At 34.6% G+C, this 21464-nt stretch overlaps 1 long non-coding RNA gene across 1 annotated transcript; it reads left to right on the forward strand.

Annotated features, from left to right (window-relative positions):
- Positions 1 to 11009: 11009 nt before the first annotated feature.
- Positions 11010 to 11445, forward strand: LOC123670548. The gene is made up of 3 exons (XR_006745925.1): positions 11010 to 11125; positions 11180 to 11288; positions 11358 to 11445. It is a non-coding gene; the product is annotated as an uncharacterized LOC123670548 (long non-coding RNA).
- The last annotated feature ends 10019 nt before the right edge of the window (positions 11446 to 21464 follow it).

Raw genomic sequence — 21464 nt, forward strand, 5'->3', positions numbered from 1 at the left:
CTTCCATTCCTCTGTCATCGTCATTCCAGGTCGTAAGAAAGTAGCTGAATGTATGTCCCATTTGAATCACTTCCTTGTTTTCGTTATCTCGACAGATGTCTTCTTCAAGGAGTTATTTCGTTCGATATCAATACAACCATATTATCTTCTTGGCGATTTTATTCGCTCAGTTATCTCACAATTTACCGTGATACCCGGATAGTTAAGCCATGTACCCGCGAGATTATATGAAATGAGGATGTGCACTGTGAGTTATAATATGCAAGTAGTAAGCTGCTCTTGCCCGAGAAGCAGCGTTGATGACTTAGTGCAGTTCTAGCCGGCCGATGCGGCGTCATTTTTCAAATTCCCGATCATAGAAGGCTGCCATGCACGTGTTTCGAGCAGCTTTCTGCCGGTGTCGGCACCGTGAGAAAGTCACTACGAGAAGTTCGATGGCGAAAAAATTAATGTTATCGATGTTGCTGAGAAGCTTGAAATATTCCTCATTTCTGAAATATTCGATGCTTTTCAGATTGATGTTTCACTATCGTCAGGAAATTACGTCAGTGAGAATTTATTTATTGCTGGTTCGTTCTCTTTCATATTGATTAGCGGGAGTTGAGCTTTTGACCATCAACCATCTCTGTTTCTACTATACTGAAGAGTTGCAGAAAGACATAAGGGATAGGATGGTGATTTCATTTCACTAATCAGAATCTTCGTCTAAATAAAGGTTTGGCTTATTCATTTCATTAAGATTTTGAAAATTGATTTATAGGACAGCGTTTCTGTGTCTTATTTGAGGCAAAAATATTCTTTATTAGAAATTTTACAATTTATGACTGATTATTCCATAAAATATCTTAAATTCTTGAAAAAACTGCTCATGAAATGAAAAAATTCTCCTGGCTTTAGACTCTTTGACTTGTTGGGTACCAATTGAATGCCTTACTGACTCGGTCATTGCAATGTTTAAGTGATATGAAAATGAAGTTATGATGCTTATACCATATAGAAAAGTATATGCGAAAATTTCAAAAGTTAATTCCTTAGTTCTTTATCCATTTATTTTGAAAGAGTAAAGCAGATGGCTCTTAATGTTGGATGAATAATAATCGTGCAATTTTCGGGAAGGGAGTTTCAGTTCATCTTAGGTTATAACACTTGAACATAGTAATGAACTATCTCGGTTTCGTGGTCACGTAAAAATTTGAGTAATTAACAGGAAAATAAAAATATCAGGAGGCCATATTCAAGGAACTTGATGATGCCCATTAATGAACTAAACAGTGGCATTCGAGATAAGAACCTACCCTCCCAAGTTTCTAGGTCTTTTTGATCGGGAGTTATTTCGACCGGATGGATATTCTTTATAGACCATGAATTCGTCATAATTGAGTCATAGCTCATAAAAAATCGAAAATTATAGATATTGTGACGATATAAATATCAAAAAATTATATAACTTATATCTATTCCCTCACAAAAATATATCTTCATGATATATTTGGTTTATTTATGTCTTGGAATATAATTTCAATTCTAAAAATGACAAAATTAATAACCAACCAAAAGAAAATTCAAAATAACTGTACAAATTGAGTAAACGGGCAACAAATTGAATAACTAAATCAACATAAAGACAGACGTACGTTTCGGAATTTTTGTATTTACTTTTACAATTTTTCCTCTTCAGTGCCTTATAGTTCAACAAAATTACTGAATTACTTCACAAAAATTGCAATTGAGAAACTTCAAACTAACCAAGCTTGACTGTTTCTCTAGTAAGGATTCACAGAAAAAGCAATTCCTTCCTTGATAATTATATTGAATATTCGGCATCGAGTAGACTCGTTAAATCTTTATAATATTGTGACGAAATGATAAAAAGATCTGTTCAGGAGAAGAGCGTTCAAAAATATGTTGATCAAAATATTATTACTAAAAAGATCTTTCACAATCCGTAATTTGAGGAATTATCAGTTGATATCAGAGCTGAAATTTCGATTGACGTTAATTTCGGAAATGTTCAACGGAAATGCTGCAGGTTGGCGATATTCCCAATAAAAATTCAATTTGATTCTTCAAGGTATAATATGGTCGAATACATACGAAATTAACATCTGTTATAGTGTTCCTGACATAAAGTCGAAATTGATTTAAATACTTAAGTCAATTATTATGAAAAAAAATTTGGAGATCTCTGATCTTCATGGTTCTCGAGAAAATTCGAGAAAATACATGATAATCGAATGGACTCAATCGTCTTCTCAATAGTCAAAACTATTTCTGAAGAAACATGCTGATGGACGGTATAATGCAATTTTGAAATAAATAAAATATTTAGTTATAAACCTGTTCTCATACACAGATTCAATAATTTCTCTAATTCTGTGGTTATTCCGTTCATTCTTCCACATCTTGTAGAACAAAATCGTGCGAGAATATATCAGAAACGCACAGTTTTCATGGTTATATTTTATTATTCTATGTTGGTACTCCGAACTTTCCGCCACGGCTTTATCTGTCAATTCATCAATTTGCCTTAAAGAAATTAGTTCTGCCAACCAACATTTTTCAATGCAAAAATTACTAAATTATATTTATGGAAATATTTCATTAATTTCAACGAAAATGCAATGAATTAGAGAATAGTTATTTATAATACAAGTGCAGAAGGCATTGATATTCTTCCACGAGTTCAAAATTCAAAAACGAGCCACGAAGTGGCGAGTTTTGGAATGAACGAGTGGTAGAATGAGCCTTCTGTACGAGCATTATACATTATTTTCTCTAATTCATTGCATTTTCATTGAAATTAATGAAATATTTCCATAAATATATTTTAGTGATTTTTGCATTGAAAAATGTTGGTTGGCAGAACTGATTTCTTTAAGGCAAATTGATGAATTGACAGATAAAGCCGTGGCGGAAAGTTCGGAGTACCAACATAGAATAATAAAATATTACCATGAAAACTGTGCGTTTCTGATATATTCTCGCACGATTTTGTTCTACAAGATGTGGAAGAATGAACGGAATAACCACAGAATTAGAGAAAATAATGTATAATACACGTACAGAAGGCTCATTCTACCACTCGTTCATTCCAAAACTCGCCACTTCGTGGCTCGTTTTTGAATTTTGAACTCGTGGAAGAATATCAATGCCTTCTGCTCTTGTATTATAAATAACTATTCTCGCATTTTGCATTTGGTCATATTTCGGTACAAGTGGAAGACGAACAACGCATTCTCAATTGGAAAACCCCCATTTGTTATGTTCCGTCATTCACTTCGCACACTTAAAATTACTGTTACATCGACGCAGTTATGGTGCGGTAAATTGAACATGATCACAGCCAGCATTCAATTATTCAAAACAACAGCTCTTCATATTGTTCACAATTTGTGCGTGAAGTATTAACTGACCTGTACCTTTCAATCGCTGACAGGCCCTGACTTTGCCGCTCTTGCGAAAAACATGAATTGATTTTGAAGATTTCTCTGGGAATTATCTCAATTCAAGGATGTACCTCTTATGAGGAATGTACTGACGTGAAGTTAGTCCTCACGTTTATTCATGCAGCAATGCACCCTTGCAAACCACATTACTCTATATAGGTGAATATGTGCGCTGGAAAATTCCTGACTTCAAGTCAGTACTTTTCTCATTTTTCTCTATATTCTGCTCGGATATACTATGGTTCTCATGAAGTTATCAAAATAAAATTTCGCAAGGAGCTCAATATCCTTCTCGAATTTTCTATGATTCTGACAATGTGATGTGATCAGTAATTTTGCACGGAGCTTTTATGTTAAATCAACTACATCGGTCTTATAGTCAAGGAACCAACACACTTGCCAGAAAAGGAGCACCAACTCCTTTCATCGGCCCGGAACCTTTTTGTGGTATAGACAAATGTACCAACAAGAAAGAGTTTCAGGAAAAGGAGGCAACCGAAACAGAAAAACTCTGGCAGAATCTTCCTGGTTTGGATCACTCCAAACCAAGAAGATTCCGCCAGAGTTTCTCTACAAGTTCCAAGAAGTATCTGGATCTTAGTAAGAATATGCTACACCTCCTCACTGGATTCGTCACAGGGCATTACCGCCTTAGGAAACACCTCATGAGAATAGATCTTACAGAAAACGACGAGTGCAGATTCTGTGGGGAGGAGGAAGAAACTCCGGATCACTTGGTGACGGAATATCTCGCCATCGCTAGCCAACGCAAAACCTGCCTTGCACACGAAACTTATAGAAGTGAAGAATTAGCCTCCTTGATGCCATCCCAGATATTGGAGTTCACCAGAATTCTGGAACTGGAAGGCGAGCTGTAGATCACGTTATGGAGAGAATAGCTCTGATGGGTGCCACAATAGACCATTAGGTCACAGAGAAACTAAACGTCCTTAATTAAATCTAAATCTCTAGTCAAGGAAATATTGGGTAATTTTTATATCGATATTCTTATTGTATTTTCCACGGTTCTGTAATCTACATTAACTTTTCATGAAGAAACAAATTATCAATATATATCTTAATGAAGAATTTTATTTCGATCGATAATGCAGTTTTGAAATATAAAACAACGAAATTTCGAACGTCCATATTTACTGAACTCCTGCTTGGATTTTTCCAATTAGAGGATTCAAGTTCAACATTCAACGCCCGTACCTATACTGTACGGATGGATAGAATTGAAAACAGCAGAAATAGAGAAGTATTACTAGAAATACCACATCTTAAGAAACAGAATATTCTGAAATCACGTGGAAGTAATAAAGATGATGGAAGCAATTTTATTCTAGCCACCTGGTCCATTGCCTTTGATGGATAATGTTGCAGATGATTGAACGAAATTTAAAGTTTTCATGGAAGCCAATGGATATTCCAAAGAATCTGAAAAAAAGAATAATGCCATAGTCTTGAATGTATCTGGGGATGAGGCACTAGAGCTTCACAACACTTCTAATATTACGGTAAATGACAAAACCCTGGAAAAATACGAAGAATATTGTTCACCAAAAAAGAATTATATATTTGATGGTTACAAATTTCATTTCAGTTTTGTCCAAGTTGAAGGCCAGTCATTCGACATTTTTTGACTGAGCTGAGAAAAGCAGTTCAAACAACTGTGTATTCCAAACAGGAAGAATTGGTTCGTGATAGAATTGTTGGAATATTTGATCAGAACACCCAGGAACGGTTGTAACGAGAACCTCAACGCACTCTAGAAAGAGCAATTAACTTCTGCAGATCAGTAGAAACGAGAGTAAAAAGCCTTACAGCACGAAGCAAATATTTATGAAATCAAGAAAAATAAATGTCAGTATACACATGAACAAAGTAAATGTGAGATGTGTCATTTTGCTAGCATGTGCAGGAAAGAGAAAGCTGAACAGATGGGAAAAAATCTAGGAAGAAGAAAAAATAGAGAAAAAGAATCCACGAACTTGAAGCCAACCAAGAAGAAAGCAGTATGAGGGAGAATGATGAAGAATTCTTTATTATTCACACTCATACTGCTTTCTTCTTGTTTGGCTTCAAGCTCGTGGATTCTTTTTCTCTGTTTGATTATTCATATAATACACTACCTGCAAACTTAAGCTTTTACTGGTAAGAAGTATGGATACTGGATAGATAGATAGATACCTTTATTTCAAATATTCCCTGAGAATACATAAAGAAGAAATGAAATAGTGTCAATAATACAAAACTTAACTATACTCAACTAAACTCACCTGTGCATGGGAACATTGATATTGGCTGTTCTTGTATTGTAGGTGGAATTTGTATTATTTTGAAGTAATTCAGCTTTATTTTTGTGAAGATACAACAAACATTCATGCAAGTAAAGACCATATACCGTCAATATTCCCAAGGACCTAAATTTTCCCCTACACGATTCCCTATATCTCAAGTTCAAAAGTATTCTTACTACTCTTTTGAATAATAAATACCGACTGCACTGAGGCACTAATTCCCCAAAAAATTATTCCGTATCTAATCAAGGATTCAAAGTTAGCAAAATATAGAATTTTTTAAATTTTTGCATCCACATATTTATTTAATATTCTTTGTGCATAACAGAATATATTAAGGTTTTTCACCAAGTTGTTTATATGAGGGGTCCATTTTAAAAACTCATCTATGATAATTCCGAGGAATTTGGTGCTTTCTGCTGTGTTTACGGTGAAGTTGTTAAAATTTATTGTGTACGGTTTAGGTTTTATATTACTTGCACGAAATATTACAATATTGGTTTTAGTGGTATTCATTACAAAATTATTTTTCAAAAACCACTGTTTTGCCCAGTCGTAAATTATGGCTCATTTCTGCTCTAACTGATTGGAGTTCATATCTGCTACTAGTAGATTGGTATCATCTGCATAGTTGGTTATGTCAGAATCTTCAATCTCATCTGCCGAAAAAAATAAGTCATTGATCATTATCAAAAAAAGACGTGATGCTAAAACACCTCCTTGTGGAACTCCAACCTCAATTTTCAACCAATCTGAAGACACAGTAGTGTCGTTTTTAGTAATTTTTACGCATTGCCATCTATCTGATAGGAAAGAGACAAACCAGCTAAAGCATTTCTCACAATTCCATATTTCTCTAACTTACGTATTAAAAGTTCTCTATTAACGCAGTCGAAAGCTTTAGAGAGATCTATAAAAATTCCAGCAGCTATTTTGTCTTGTTCTAGGTACTTCAGAATATTGTTTATGAACTGTGCGACTGCAGTCTGAACCGATCTGCCTCTCAAATATCCATGTTGCGACAGACTCATAAGATTACAATTCAATAAATATTCAGTGATCCGCGATGACATAGCTAATTCGAAAATTTCTGAGAAACTATTCAGTAAGCTTATTGGACGATAATTTTCTCGTTTTTCTGGATCGCCGGATTTGTAAAATAGTTTTATAACAGCTAGTTTCAGTTGTTCGGGAAAAATGCCAAATTTCAAAGAGTTGTTAATTATATAACAGAGAATAGGTACTATATGTAGGTAGTATGAGCAGAAAGGGTCGAGGGATTGCTCAGAATCGGTACATATCAAAATACGCCCCTGCACCAACAATAAATTTCTTCGAGTATTCGACGCCCTGAAAGCAATAAACAGCTAACCATATCCAATTTCGATTTGGTGAGCTGTGGTGGTTATTCGGTTGCATTTAATTGGCAATATGGGTGGCGGAAAATGCGCGTTCAGTTCGGGTTCGCACGTTTCCACATATCCTGAGGTGTTACTTCACATAATAGAGGTAAAAATTCGGAACGACCAATCCCCAAGTCGACTTGTAAGTTCCACATCATCACTCTTACAAATACCTCGGAGTAATTTCTGGATATTTCTCGGAATCATTTGGCGGAGAATTAATGCATAACGAGAATAATGAGAACTCATTTTCAATTTGTAATTATTGGCAGTTGTTTATTGGTAATTTTGATGCTTGTTGTCTGGTGCGACGATAACTAGAATTCCACACTCTCTATGTTATGGGTCATAAATAACTTCAGTTTGTCTGAAGGATATTCATTTATTTCAATTAATATTCTGGGTTCCGAAGGGAGTAGACTCATTTAAATGTTTGTGAGGGCAAGGGTGCAAGTGAATGTTAGGTTAAACGGCAACCTCATAAACTGGCTGATTTTAATGGTTAAACTGTTTTATTTCGAGTTATTTTCTTTACTGAAGCAAGCGCGTTCCCAGGGGGGGTCAGGGCGGTTATGACTCCCCCACCCAAATGGAACCACCTAACAGTTAATATGCATTTCAAGCAGACAAGGTATGAAAAAAAATTTATAACAATATTAATTGTAAATTACAAAATTCATATATTTTCCGTCGAAGTGCACAAAAATTATCTTATTGGTACACAAAGGTGTAAAGGCATAAATATGAATTATTTCAAGGAATTAATATGTGAACGAGTTCACATCTTCAAAATATAGGGTTTTTTTTTCGAGGTATATAACTTTAAGTTGGCAATACTGTTCAAGATGGCAACCGATTTAACAGCTGTCAAGTGATTTATTCTCAGTTTGGTTTGGCAATTCATCATGAATAGACTCACGCCTGAACATCGCTTGCAAATAGTGCAATTTTATTTCGAAAATAATGGTTCTGTGCGGAATACGTATCGCGCACTACGTCCATTAGCGATGAAGCGCACTTTTGGTTGAATGGCTACGTCAACAAACAAAACTGCCGCATTTGGAGGAAAGCTAATCCTCAAGTGTATGTCGAAACACCGGTACATCCAGAAAAACTGACTGTTTGGTGCGCTTTATGGGCTGGTGGAATCACATTCAAAAACGATGATGGCCAGAACGTTTCAGTCAATGGTGATCGGTATAGAGCCATGATTACTAACTTTTTCATTCCTGAATTGAACAACCATGATGTCCAGGAGCTGTGGTTCCAACAAGACGGCGCAACATGTCACACAGCTCGTGCCACAATCGATTTATTGAAAGACACATTTAGTGACCGCCTAATTTCACGTTTTGGACCTGTGAATTGGCCTCCAAGATCTTGTGATTTAATACCGCTAGACTACTTTCTGTGGGGCTATGTGAAGTAATTGGTCTATGCGGATAAGCCACAAACCCTTGACCATTTGGAAGACAACATTCGCCGTGTTGTTGCCGATATATGGCCACAAATGTTGGAAAAAGTCATCGAAAATTGGACATCCAGATTGGACTACAGCCGTGGCGGTCATATGCCAGAAATCATATTTAAAATGTAATGCCACAAGATTATCTTGCGGTTAAATGAAATTCATGTCAATCGAATAATCCATCGTTGTTTTATTGCAATTTAAAGTTCTATAGCTCTAAAAAAACACCCTTCAGATAAGAATACAAATAAAGGTAACATTAAAATGAATATATAGCTCTTAGCAATAGGTTTACAATCCTCATCCCTAAAGAACGTGTTTCAACTGAAATTGCCGATGTAATTTCAGCTGTTACTGTCGGCACGTTTGAATGTTTTATGATTTTATTACCCTTGTTGTTGCTGTTACTGGTAGACCAGAAAGGGCAAATTTTTCTGAAATTTGTTTTCCGAGATTTTAATAAGAAAAAGAATAGGCATAATATGTTTCGTGTTTCAAAACTGTAATTGCAGAAGTAATTATGGGTATCGACTGTAACTGTACTGTCGTCACTCGGCTCGTTTGAATGTTTGATGATTTTATAACCCTTTTTTTTATTTGGGCAAATTTTTCTGGAATTTTTTCTATCTAGTTTTTTCGGGATTTGCATCGGATTTGGTTTAGTCCTCCTGAACATTCACATTGATGTTGACGAGGACGTTGTGATTACAAGGTTTTCAAAGGGTTCAAAGAACAAATTAGATTTTGTGTTGTAGTTGCCAATTGTCTTCCTTTTTTTGTCATATTAAACAATCGATATACCAATAAATTTTATATTAATTTCCACCTGAATGGTTGAAATCCTGATGACTAAATAAATATATTATAATACAAAGGCGTACAACTTTACTTCTGTCGTTGTTTTCCGAAATTCGAGGCTTTTTTGTAAAAAACTGGTTATACATTAATTATGTGACAGTCCAAGGAAGCAACGTCTGGAGAATACAGCGGCTGGGGAAGGAATTCCCATTTCAACGTTTTCAAGTTTATCTTGACCTCTGTCGCAATATGAGGTCGAGCATTGTCATGCTGTAAAATCACTTCATCATGTCTCTCGTTGTATTGCGGCCGTTTGTCTCTCAATTCTTGGCTCAAACACATTTATTGCGTTCGATAACGATCGTCTGTGATTGTTTCAGTCGGTTTTAACAACTCATAATACTCTACGCCGAGCTGGTCCCACCAAATACTGTGCATGATCTTGGAACCGTGAATATTCGGTTTGGCCGTCGACGTGAAAGCATGGTCGGGATATTCTCATGATTTTCTACGCTTGGGATTATCGTAATGAATCCATTTTTCGTCTCCAGTCACAATGCGATGCAGAAATCCCTTCCGTCTTTGCCTTACAAGCAGTAAACAAACGCCGTTCAACATCTCTCGGCTTCAACTCGTACGGGACCCAATTTTCTTGTTCCTGAATCATTTCCATGAATTTCAGGCGTTTTGAAATGGCTTGTTGCGTCACGCCCAATGATTCTGCCAATTCTTGTTGCGTTCGACACGAGTCTTGATCAAGTAATGCATCCAATTCTGCATCTTCGAAAACCTTCTCCTTTCCACCACCATGCTGGTTTCGACGTCCAAATCACCGTTCTTGAAGCGTTGAAATCACACTCGGCACGTTCTTTCACTAATAGCGGCCTCACGATAGGTATTTGAGAGCTTTCGATGAGCCTCAGCCGCAGATTTCTTCATAATAAAGCAGAAAATTAAAACCTCCCGCGAATGACGAGAATTTGGCTCGTAAGCTGACATGTTTAATCGAGAATACCTTGATGATGCAGTCACAAATTGACTAATATTTCGATGGCATTATGTTTACAAATACCCGAGCTCATTGTATAACATTCACGATCTATTTCGAGTACCATTTACCACTAAAAAGCCATATATAGCAAAACGGCGGAAGCAAAGTAGTACACCTTATATAAATGTATAAATATAAATATTTTTGAGAGGTTAGGACTTGATACCGATTTACATAGTTGTTCCCATAAAAAAACTCGAAACCCATAAGGGCGACCCCCCAAAATTTAAGGCTAGGAGCACCCTTGTACTGAAGAAGTATGAACTGTATCTTTTAAGGAATCGGCACCACTACAAGAGAAATCTCCAAATTTTCAATAAAAAACTTTTTGTTTCTGATAACAATTATAATTCATTCATAACAAAATTTACACATTTATATGTAGGCTTATAAATATATCTGATGTGCCTTCTATTTCAAATTACGTGCTTAAGATCAGGGAGGTGAAACTGTGGGTTCTATGATCACGATCCAAACAAAAATGGCTCATTTCCGGTTGCTGGTTGGACAGCTGGAAATTTGGAATGACATATGTCATTCATCTTTGTCGTTTGTGACGTTTGTGTTTTCCCTTACCGGATTGATACAAATAAAAGCAAAAAGAGCATTAATTATATAATTTTCGTTGTAAAAATATCACGATTATTAAATACCGAGTGAGTTCACAATTTCTAATAGTAATCTATAGATTAATAATCTTCATTATATAGGTCAATCTATAAATCTTTGAAGGATCATTACCATGAAGATTTTTCAATCAAGAAATAAGGAATGACCTATTGAAGAATGTTACATCTATTCTGATACTTCAGTCACTGGGTAAGTACTACCATATCCGATCTCTAAATTTCTCATCTTCCTAATTATATTCTATATTTAAAATTCCAGAAACTTCAGTAGTATCTCCTGATAATATGTACAAATCTTATATTTGCATATTTCCATTCTGCAATCCTATCCTCCTGCTGGTTTCAACTGAAAAAAGTTCTTCTAATTTCCTAGAGATATTCCCAGAAAAACATCTAGGAAAGAAACTTGCTCTATCAGTCCAAAATCTTCAATACCATTAACTAGCATGTATGCAGTGATCATTTCCCACCATTGATTATAATAATCCTAGAGGGCTTGAACATCTTAATCATAAGGCTATCTCTAGATTTTTACCCAATTTATGAAGTGATTACTAGAACATTTTTCGTATATAATATATTTTTTGTATGTAGTATGTTTTTTTAGCCTCAGTTCTTTTAAAAATACCTTGCCCGGTTTTCCAGATGTGGTTTCTTTTAATCAGTGGATGAATATTTGGTTTATGTAAGAGCGCCCCCACATTATACAATTGCTGTTAGGGAACATTTAGATCAAACATTTCCCGGAAGATAGGATGAGGAGTCCCAGTGTCATGGCCCTCTAAATTTCTCAGTTTGAATCCTTTGGATTATTGTACGAAATTTTTTAGGCAGGATTTTGTTTTATAGTAACTTTTAGTGGCCAACAATATAGAATGTACTGTAACCTCAAAATTTTGTACCCTTAAATCTGAGGATTTTACATGAACTACATACTTGGGTATCCGCGGCTTGCCTCAGTGGAGACAGGGGGATTCTTCAGGATGGTAAAATATGATAGGTAATGCAAATGGGCGCCAGGTAAATTTCTTCCCGAAAATACCCTCCAGTCAGAACACACAACTCTAAAATTTACCAAAAGAGTGTAATGATGAAAAGGTTCATACAGGTAGCACAAGATACAGCTGCCAATCGGCATTGACAAGAAGTAAAAGCAAATTGGTCGCAATTGAACGATGAGGAGGGGGTCACTGATACAAAACAGTGAGAAAGAGAAAGTGAAATTGAGGAAATCAAATATCGCGTCGCTTGAGCTCAGGCGCATGCGCGTAGTATGGTAACAATTCATGCTGAATTATTTCTTAACCAAATAAATATACGTTCAATCAGTAAATCACAAATGAGATAATCGTTGATATATACAGGCGATATGTCGTCAGGCAATGAGGATTGTAATCCTACTAATAACATAATAATGGCAAATTTCTCTATTACACTTGCATGAAAATAACCTCACTTGTAAGTGGTATATCGGCAAAGGTAATGAGATAATGTTATCTTTATGAAACTGAAAGTCTTCGCAGTTTGAACCTGCGTGGTAATAAAGTTCTTCACAAATAGTATATCAATAGAAAATAATCAGAAATAGGTAACTTTCACAAATACAGATGTTTCAACGATCCAAAACTTGCGTTAAAATCCTCAATGGTCCTCAAATTGATGGTTCTCCTCTCAGGAACTACTCATTCTATACTTCCCCAATCGCCTCTATTCCAAGTTGGCTGTCTCTTGAAATCGATCTCCAGAATTGTCGATAACTCAGCAATAATCTCACAGTTCTACGTAGAAAATGTGGTGCTCCACCAAGACGTTACGACACAACGACGTTCTACTTACACCCTGTAGATAAGGAGTGCAAATGAGGTTTCGACAGTTAAGTTAAATGGTTTAATCTTTATCACGTAGAAGAGAAATTGACCAATATTAAACACTAGAAAGAGCGAGGAACTTTTCAATACATTCCCAGTTATTCGGGGGCAGTCAATGAGACTTTTTTCTGTGAATTCCAACCAAATTTCACCAAATGCAACCCAGTTTACCGAAATAACTATTAAAGAGGAAATATCAGATGGTGAGAAGCATTGCAGAAAGTATATACTACGAAACATACCTGATTGACGGAATTTCCAAAGATCACCACATGCAATTAGAGCAGTAGAATATTCCTTCGAGAAAATACGGAAAATACCAGTTTCTCCAAAACGAAAAAGGGCTTGGATTGTGAATAATTCACAAAATACAATACGGAATAAATCCCACAATGGATGACTCTAAGTCAAACATTCGAGAAATCGCAAATGATCACCATCAGCACCTAACCAAAATTGCCATAATCACAAAGTCCCTGGCCCGTCAATTTTTCTCACTCGAATATCTATGATCGACAGTTGACACTAGCTAATGCCATAGTATAAGGAAAGGATAGTAGGCCAACCGCCGTTTGACGGCAAGGAAATAGTCACCAGGGGTCGCTACTGTAGTTGGATTTGGATTTGGAGAAGTAACTCGATAATAGATAGCGCTGAATCATGAGCTATAGATGGCGCAGAAATAATACGATAATTCATTCAGTGGCGTGGTTGAAAAGGGGTCGCATGACATTGCCAAAAATTTTTATGTTATTATTAAATTACCACTACATTTGAATATTCGAATATTTATTGAATATTTATTCGAATAATTGCGTTTTGCATTGCGATAAAAGTATGAATGATCACTTAACTCTCTATTCAGGAATAATTAAAACAAATTGATAGATACAATTGAATTAAAATTATTCATATAATAGTAGAAAGGGGTTTTCATCCGAAGAAATATGAATAGAATTGGGATATTATCAATGAAAAAAGTATAAAATTGAATATACGATTCAAACATATGAATTTAGCAATAAAGAGTTCTAATAATAATAATAATATAAGATTCTATATTCGAAAATATTCATTTCAATTGTAAATATAAGGTAAATATAAAAATAAAACATGATTTTATTTATTTTCAACATAATCGAGATATTTCAATATAATTTGGTTGTTCAAGGTGTGCTTTTCTTCAAATATTCATTAAAACATGGGCTGATATTTCGGTCAGAAAAAATTATTACAGGTGAATAATAAAATATATAACTTGAAGAATCGTAAAAGGTTGGGAAAAAATGATCGAAACCAACTGTCAAAAGCTAAATATAGCTTTTGAGAAATTTCATTGGAACTTACGACATTAGGAACTTAATGTTGATAGAAACTTTACCTATTCTCACTCAATCTATAACAAAATAATATCAATCGAATATTCTTCAAATACATTCAATTGCAATATCGATATTCCGGAAAATGGAGTTTATTCCATTCATAAATCCTGAAAAAACCTGGAGATATCATTTCATGACGACTGAACGTGATTAGTGATTTCATGATAACTTGTAGCATTGTACTTTTTTATCACAAATACACGCCACTGGCGTAAATGCTTATTACAGAGCTGAAAAAATATCAAAATATAGAAATCTTCTGACCACTCTATTTCAAATATTTTAGTTCTTCAAAATAACATCGATTTTTTCAGAAGGCTCCACTTTACGGACCAATTTTTGACAGTAAAATTTGAGTAAAACGTGAGTACAACTAGATGGCGCTCAACATCAACAAAATCGAAAAAAGCACTACACTGGCTTACTATCCTTTTTATATCGACTTGGATACTTATATACATTTACTTATTATATACATATATTTTTGCTCATAAAATCAACCTTGTTATTTTTTCTTATGGATGATGAAAATGTACATATTTGTTATTCTTTTTTGTTGTATTATATATATTTTTTTTTGTTCGTGGGAAATATATACATTATTTGAGAAATTTTGAATTTTATTTATGAATTCCTATAATGCTAATAATTTAACTAATTTGAATTTCGCGCCAAGTGCGGATTCAGTATGTTGTCAAAGTAGGTATCTGTAATGCACAGATAACAGAGTGCTGTAATACCACAGTTATTTATGCTTGCCACCGTATGAGGGCTCAAAAAACAGTGTTTTCCATCGTAGAATGTCAGTGTCCGATCTATTCTACTCTGTTATCTGTGTATCCTTTCCTTATACTATGCTCATGCACACAGTTTTTTTTTTTTTTTTTTTTTTTTTCTATTTTATTTGGGCTCAGCAGTCATGCTATGTACCCATAATCACGTAGTATATAATAATGCATTGTCCACCACCAGACATATTCAACATCCATGACCTAGCCGGGATTCGAACCCGGTACCTTCAGCATCACAGCCGTCTCTCAAACCACTGTGCTACCGAAGATCTACTCATGCACACAGTTCGAAATACAAACAATAACATTAACCTCAAATGATGGAAAATTCCACAACAAATTTGAGCACGTAACAGTACATTTATTTATTTAGCGTATGGCATACATGGGATAAGTTATAATTAGTTAAAATTGTAACAGTACAAATATTAGGTTTATTGTAAAAAGTAATGAATACACTAATGTCTAGCATATTTTTCGCAATCTGAACAAATTATATTGTTACCAACTAAATATTGAGATAGGGACGATATACTTTTTCGAACATCATGGTTGCATTTTCAAATATTTGTTTGGGTGAACTTTGGGTTTTAATTTGATGTTCACGAAGTTTCTTGAAAGATGAAACACCCTGTATACTATAATAGAATCAGTATGAAAAGTAGTTCAGTTGATCTTGTTTAGATTTTTCGCCTAATTTATTTCAATTTTCTTCAGACAGACATACTAATTCTGTACTCATCATAAGTAGGCTATTAAGCGACCAGTTCTAATTTTTTCAACAACTCCACTTCTCTGCTGCATATTCATAAGTCCACTCAATTCATCAGCTCCAAATGAGCGAAACTGAGAGAGTTCAAAAAAGCCGAGCTTTTTGCACCGACAGACGTTATTTCGATAGGTCTCAATATCTCTTGGTGTGGTCCCACCAGCCTCTTCTTCGTGTTTACCACCTGGTTGTAGCCATTCATCTTGACTCGCATCCTTCCTGTTCTCCATTTTTTACACGAAACGTCGTCCCAACTCCGAACATCGATAAATACGTCATGTCGCCAACTTAGATCGAAAGAATATATTAACACTCGTTCTATACGATTAACGGGGGAAAATCATAAAAAATACGACCCAGCTTGGGAATCCGGAAAAGTAACTTAAGCAAGACAAGGCATTTCTCTCGTCGCTCATTCCTCTGTGTCTATTTGGCGATGATTTTTCAGATGGATATTTTCTTTCAGTGTTTGCAAATGCGGTGTTATTCAAATTTGCCGTATCTCATACTTGTGTTTGTCTTCTGGTATAATATTACATCACTCTATTCGAGAGAAATGATGAAGATGTACTTTAGGCGAGATCAATTCTTAATGTATTCAACGATAATTTTATCGGATTTTTATTTTCTTCAATCCTTTCATATAGGAGAATCCTGAAATAGGATCTCAACAACAATATTGCCATAATTTATCAAAGAATAACATGAAACAAGTTGATTTGTATTTTTTCCAGGAATAAAGCTTTTTCTGTTTTGTTTATTGTAATAAACATTTTGAATCTTCCTGAAAAGTGAAAATGAATTACAAATTTTTATTTTTGTGACTTACTTTTAAATCATACAAATTTGGAAAATCTTATTGAAACTAAAAAATAGTTTTGACTGAAAAACTATTTTTCGAATAGTTATTAGTTGAATGTGTTCTTCTAGGAGACAAGACACTATCAATTTGAGCAAGTGACATTAATTTTGGAACAATTTAATAGCCCATTTTCTCAAACGATTCGGTGAGATTTTCTAGTTGAGAATAAAATTTAATTTTGTAGCTTGGTCACCTTATACTACTGGATCGCTTTCGAAAGACAAGTTCTGAAGACTCCAAATTTTTAAAGTATGTTTAAGGTCGTGATGCTCCTATGTAACCATCACCAAACGAGTTCTTACTCACGGTTCAAAATGTGATTCTCGATAGAAAACACTACATATCATATATTACAATATGGATTATTTTTAAATTTTGAAATATATCATTAAAAACTAATTGATAAAATGGGAAAAGCACATAATGTAAAGGAGCTTTTGAGCAATTGTCACTTATGGATCTATTTTTGGAGACAACAGAACTGTATATAAAATTATATGAGTTGTGATTTACAGGGCCCCCGCAAGGGACATCAACGCCCGCGTGCGGAACATATTTTGGCGCCCCTTAAAGGGGGGAGGTGGAGAAAAGTACTACTGTATAATCGGAAATTTTTTTTTGAAGTTTTGTTGAGAATTTAGTGTAGAATGGTGTTATGGTGTTATTTGTAACATAATACATTTCAAATGTGTTTCAAAACTTTAGCTGTATTCTTCTATAAATTATTCATAAAGGCATAAACATTTAATTAGGATCAATCCAGAAATTGAATGGATGTTTTTCTAGATTTGGCTGCTGCAAGTTATTTTATATTATCAATCAATCAATTTTATCGAGTATCTCTTGCTCTATATCTAAGATTGCCAATCCAGAAAATCTTTCTTAAGACATGGTAGACTTCAAACAGTTTTTAAAAATTTTTAATTCAGTGAATGATCTCTCACCAGAAGCAATAGACACAGGACACAGGTAAAGTGAGAAGGATTCTTGAGGCAATACTAAGATTCGGTAGAGAAGAAGTTAGATTATTTTCAAAAATATATTGTAGAATTTCAAGAGGATTTTCGCTTCAGATAATGAAAACAATCTTAGGGCTTTTATCTCGTTGGATAAATCATTTTCTTTCACGTCAGTCTCTTTTTTTCCTGTCATCAGTTAGCTTCTGTTGAAGAGTATGACAGCATTTCAATAGATATTTGTCATTTAATTTAAGAATATCACAAATAAAACAAAAAACGTTAACGTTATCTTCTATTTAAGGAACTTAATGTTTGATCATTTATTCATATTCATAATCGAACAATTTTGGTTTATACTTTCGTCTTACAGTATATAATGGAGAAAAACCTTGATCTATCTCAAGAACAGCCGCTAGTTTTCCAGCTCCCGCATGTTTTTCCACGAGAACATTATCATCCCTATAATTTTTGAAATGATCAACTAAATTCTTCAAATGGTTTTGGCACACTTCAATGTCAATCGCTACACTTTGCATCATGTTGCTTACAATATTAATCTGGAATGAAACATCATAAGAAATTATGATACTTCAAATAAATTTAAAAGAATGAATATTTAATAAAAGAGAACTTGCTTTATGTCTAGTTTTTATGTTAAAAGTATCATTTTATGCTATTTCTAAAAGGCTATCACATATTTGAATAAAATGAAACTTTAGCATCAATTCTACTTGACCATCTAGTATCACTTAGGGGTTTTAGACGTAACTGAGGATCATGCTTTTTTATAACATTCCAATCTTTTTGTGGATGAAGAGAAATATATATATAAAGTTCTTTTACAATATCAAAAGAGTCCACTGTTTTATTTGTAACCTTACCAGCATCATTTCAGGTTAAATTTAAGCTGTGTGTAGCACATAGCGCAAAAAATGCCCTAGGATTAGCATCGAGTATGCATTTTTGTCAACCAATATCTGGCTATTTCATGCCGATTGCGACGTGCGGTAACTTGTATAAATTGCAAGAAAGAAGTTTGGAAAAAAAATTGTTGAAAAATTTGAAAGAATCTTTTTCGAAAACCTTTGGTCCATCGGTTCTTCATGCGGTCTATAAGAGGTTTTGGCGCCCTTTTAGAGTGGCGCCCGCGTGCGGTGCACGCGTTGCACGCGCGGTTGCGGGGGCTCTGGTGATTTATTAAAGTCGGTTATTTTATTTGAACGAGGAGTCTTATAGTACGATCTTCCTGACATTTGGCATGCACATTAGGCTATTTATTTGGCATGTACAAATTACTTTTGTTGGTGATGATCTCCCTGAATTTTTGATGATTCTAGTTACGCGATCAAAATGAAATTTTGCGAAAACCCCGAAAAAACTTTGCAAAATCTCAAAATTCCATACTATTTCTTGGTACAAACATCTGTTCAATTCTATCAGATTTGACCGAGTTATTTAATGATTATACATTGTCCTTCTTTAATAATTTAGATATTCCACTATTCACAGAGTAAAGTGACTATAGTAAAGAACTATAGTATTCTTCTTCTAAATTTCTTGCCATTTTGCAGGGCTCGTTAAACTCCACTGTATATATTTTTTGGTTGATTAGATAATTATAGTTTCAGAGAGAAAGATGAGAGAGAGAAAGAGAGAGAGAGAGAGAGATTGAGTAATTCACCTTTATATTTCCTCCTTGTCCATCCTTGTAAAATTTCAGGTTCCGATTCACCAAGCCCACGTCCTGACCAAGTCTTTTTTCTATTGTATCGGAGGCGCCCCATTAGACCTCTCCCGAGCTAGCCAGTGGCCTATAAGGGTACGGTGGAAAATGACGGTGATACGCTTTAAACTGCATTATTTTCATTGATAGAACAATTCAAGACCAGATAAATATGAAAAGACAGCAATACAACTTATCGACGTGGTAATCCCAAATAACAAAAATATTGGGTTCCGTTAAAGTTACAGATAAAGCGCTAATGGGGAATGATTTCGATAAGAACTTCTCATCTCGACCACGGGAGTAGTACCTAAAACTCCCAGAAAAAATATTAGGGATTCAGTGAGTAACTATGTAATGTTATGAAGAAAACACTTCTTTTAGCTACAACGAGTAGTCGAAGATTCCAGGGCCATAAGACATAACTTAGCTTCAAAAGGTTGAAACCTTAGGCTCTGAGTAGTGTTCATGTACTTGAATTACCTGCTAATTTGTGGAGTTTCCTCAGTGAGACTTGGGCAGATACCAGGTGAGAAAGGTAACTACAGAAAAGAATTTCTTTACTTATTTTCAAATGGTTGATTTCTATATATATTTTGTAAAATATTACTCTGCAGTTATATCAAAAGCGTCAGATGCTTTCCATGTGATAAAACTTCGGCCAGACGTTTGATTTGGTGCGAAAAAGGGGTTTACCTGGAAAGTTTTGAAAATTAGCGGTCTTTCCTCATTTAAAGTTCTTCCTCGATAACTCATAAAGTATTCATTTTAGGTATAGGGTTTGCTTGAGTAACCCCCACTATTTTTGGACGTAAAATCGACTGAAGAAATAAAAAATGTAGGTTCTAATTTGAAACTCATGAGTTTTGATGAATTTGAGTTGTCCAAGTTCATGATCCTCTTATAAACACCCTGTACATTTTTGGTCCAAGCCGAAAACAGTCTTATAATACTACGTATTTGCGGAATTGAAAAAGAAAAAAAATTTTCGAAGAAAGCTTTTTCTGCTGAAATATTCAAAAAAATGTGAGTCCTCATCGCCACCTTTTTTTTCATAAGAATCCGAATAACTCATGAACCGTTGAATTTTTACCCAAGGTATGGCATATTGCCGAAATTGTCATCGAAAAAACTATCTAATGATGCAATAATATACTGGGTGTGCCATTTGAAATAAGGAAGTAGTAGTCTATTTTCAGTATAACCGGAAGTTGTAGAGATGTGAAAATATTTTAGGGAGAAAGATCATTGTCTCGAACCCCAATATGCAAATCTTCAGCCCAAAATTATGATTAGTTTTCCATTAACGTCTAATAGGCCATCCCAGTGAATCACCCTGTAGAACCATGTAGATTTTACGTTTTCTAATATCTATGTCAACACGTTTCCATTCAACGTTGATATAAACATATCATTCATACTTTGCCGTTCATTTCGGCAACATATATGTTGCCGAAATAAACACGTTTATGTTCAACATTATATCATCGTTTCATTCAAATTTATCTTTTAACCTCTCAATCTTTTTTTGACTCGAATGGTTAATAGTGATGATGGAATTCATAAATTCATATTCATGATTCATAAAAACCAGAAGAAAAAAAACAGTCAGAAATTGTCTCTGAATCACTTAATTCAGATTAATTTATGACAATTGGACGAATTTGAAAATTTTTTTTTTTAGAAAAAAACGAATGTTCCTTAATAACTTTCTATAGTTCGATAGTTTTTCCAATGAAATATTTGAATTTCCCATGAAAAATACTATCATATTGATGGGTCACTTTTTAATTTTGCTTAAAAAATTAATCACAAACTCCAGAAACCCGCTTACGTGAACCACCTCGTACAAAATTTGAATTTCTGTTATGTTTGTTAGAAGGAAGATCTATGGTACAGAGAGCTATTTTGAGTAACCCGGAAGTACAAGAAATATATTTTTCATATTCGCTTTATTCTTTATATTTGCTAGTCCAGCAAAGTCACCCATAACACGGTGAAATTGTCAGTTC

This window comes from Harmonia axyridis, chromosome 1 (genome assembly GCF_914767665.1).
Source record: "Harmonia axyridis chromosome 1, icHarAxyr1.1, whole genome shotgun sequence".
NCBI classification, from domain to species: Eukaryota; Metazoa; Arthropoda; class Insecta; order Coleoptera; family Coccinellidae; genus Harmonia; species Harmonia axyridis.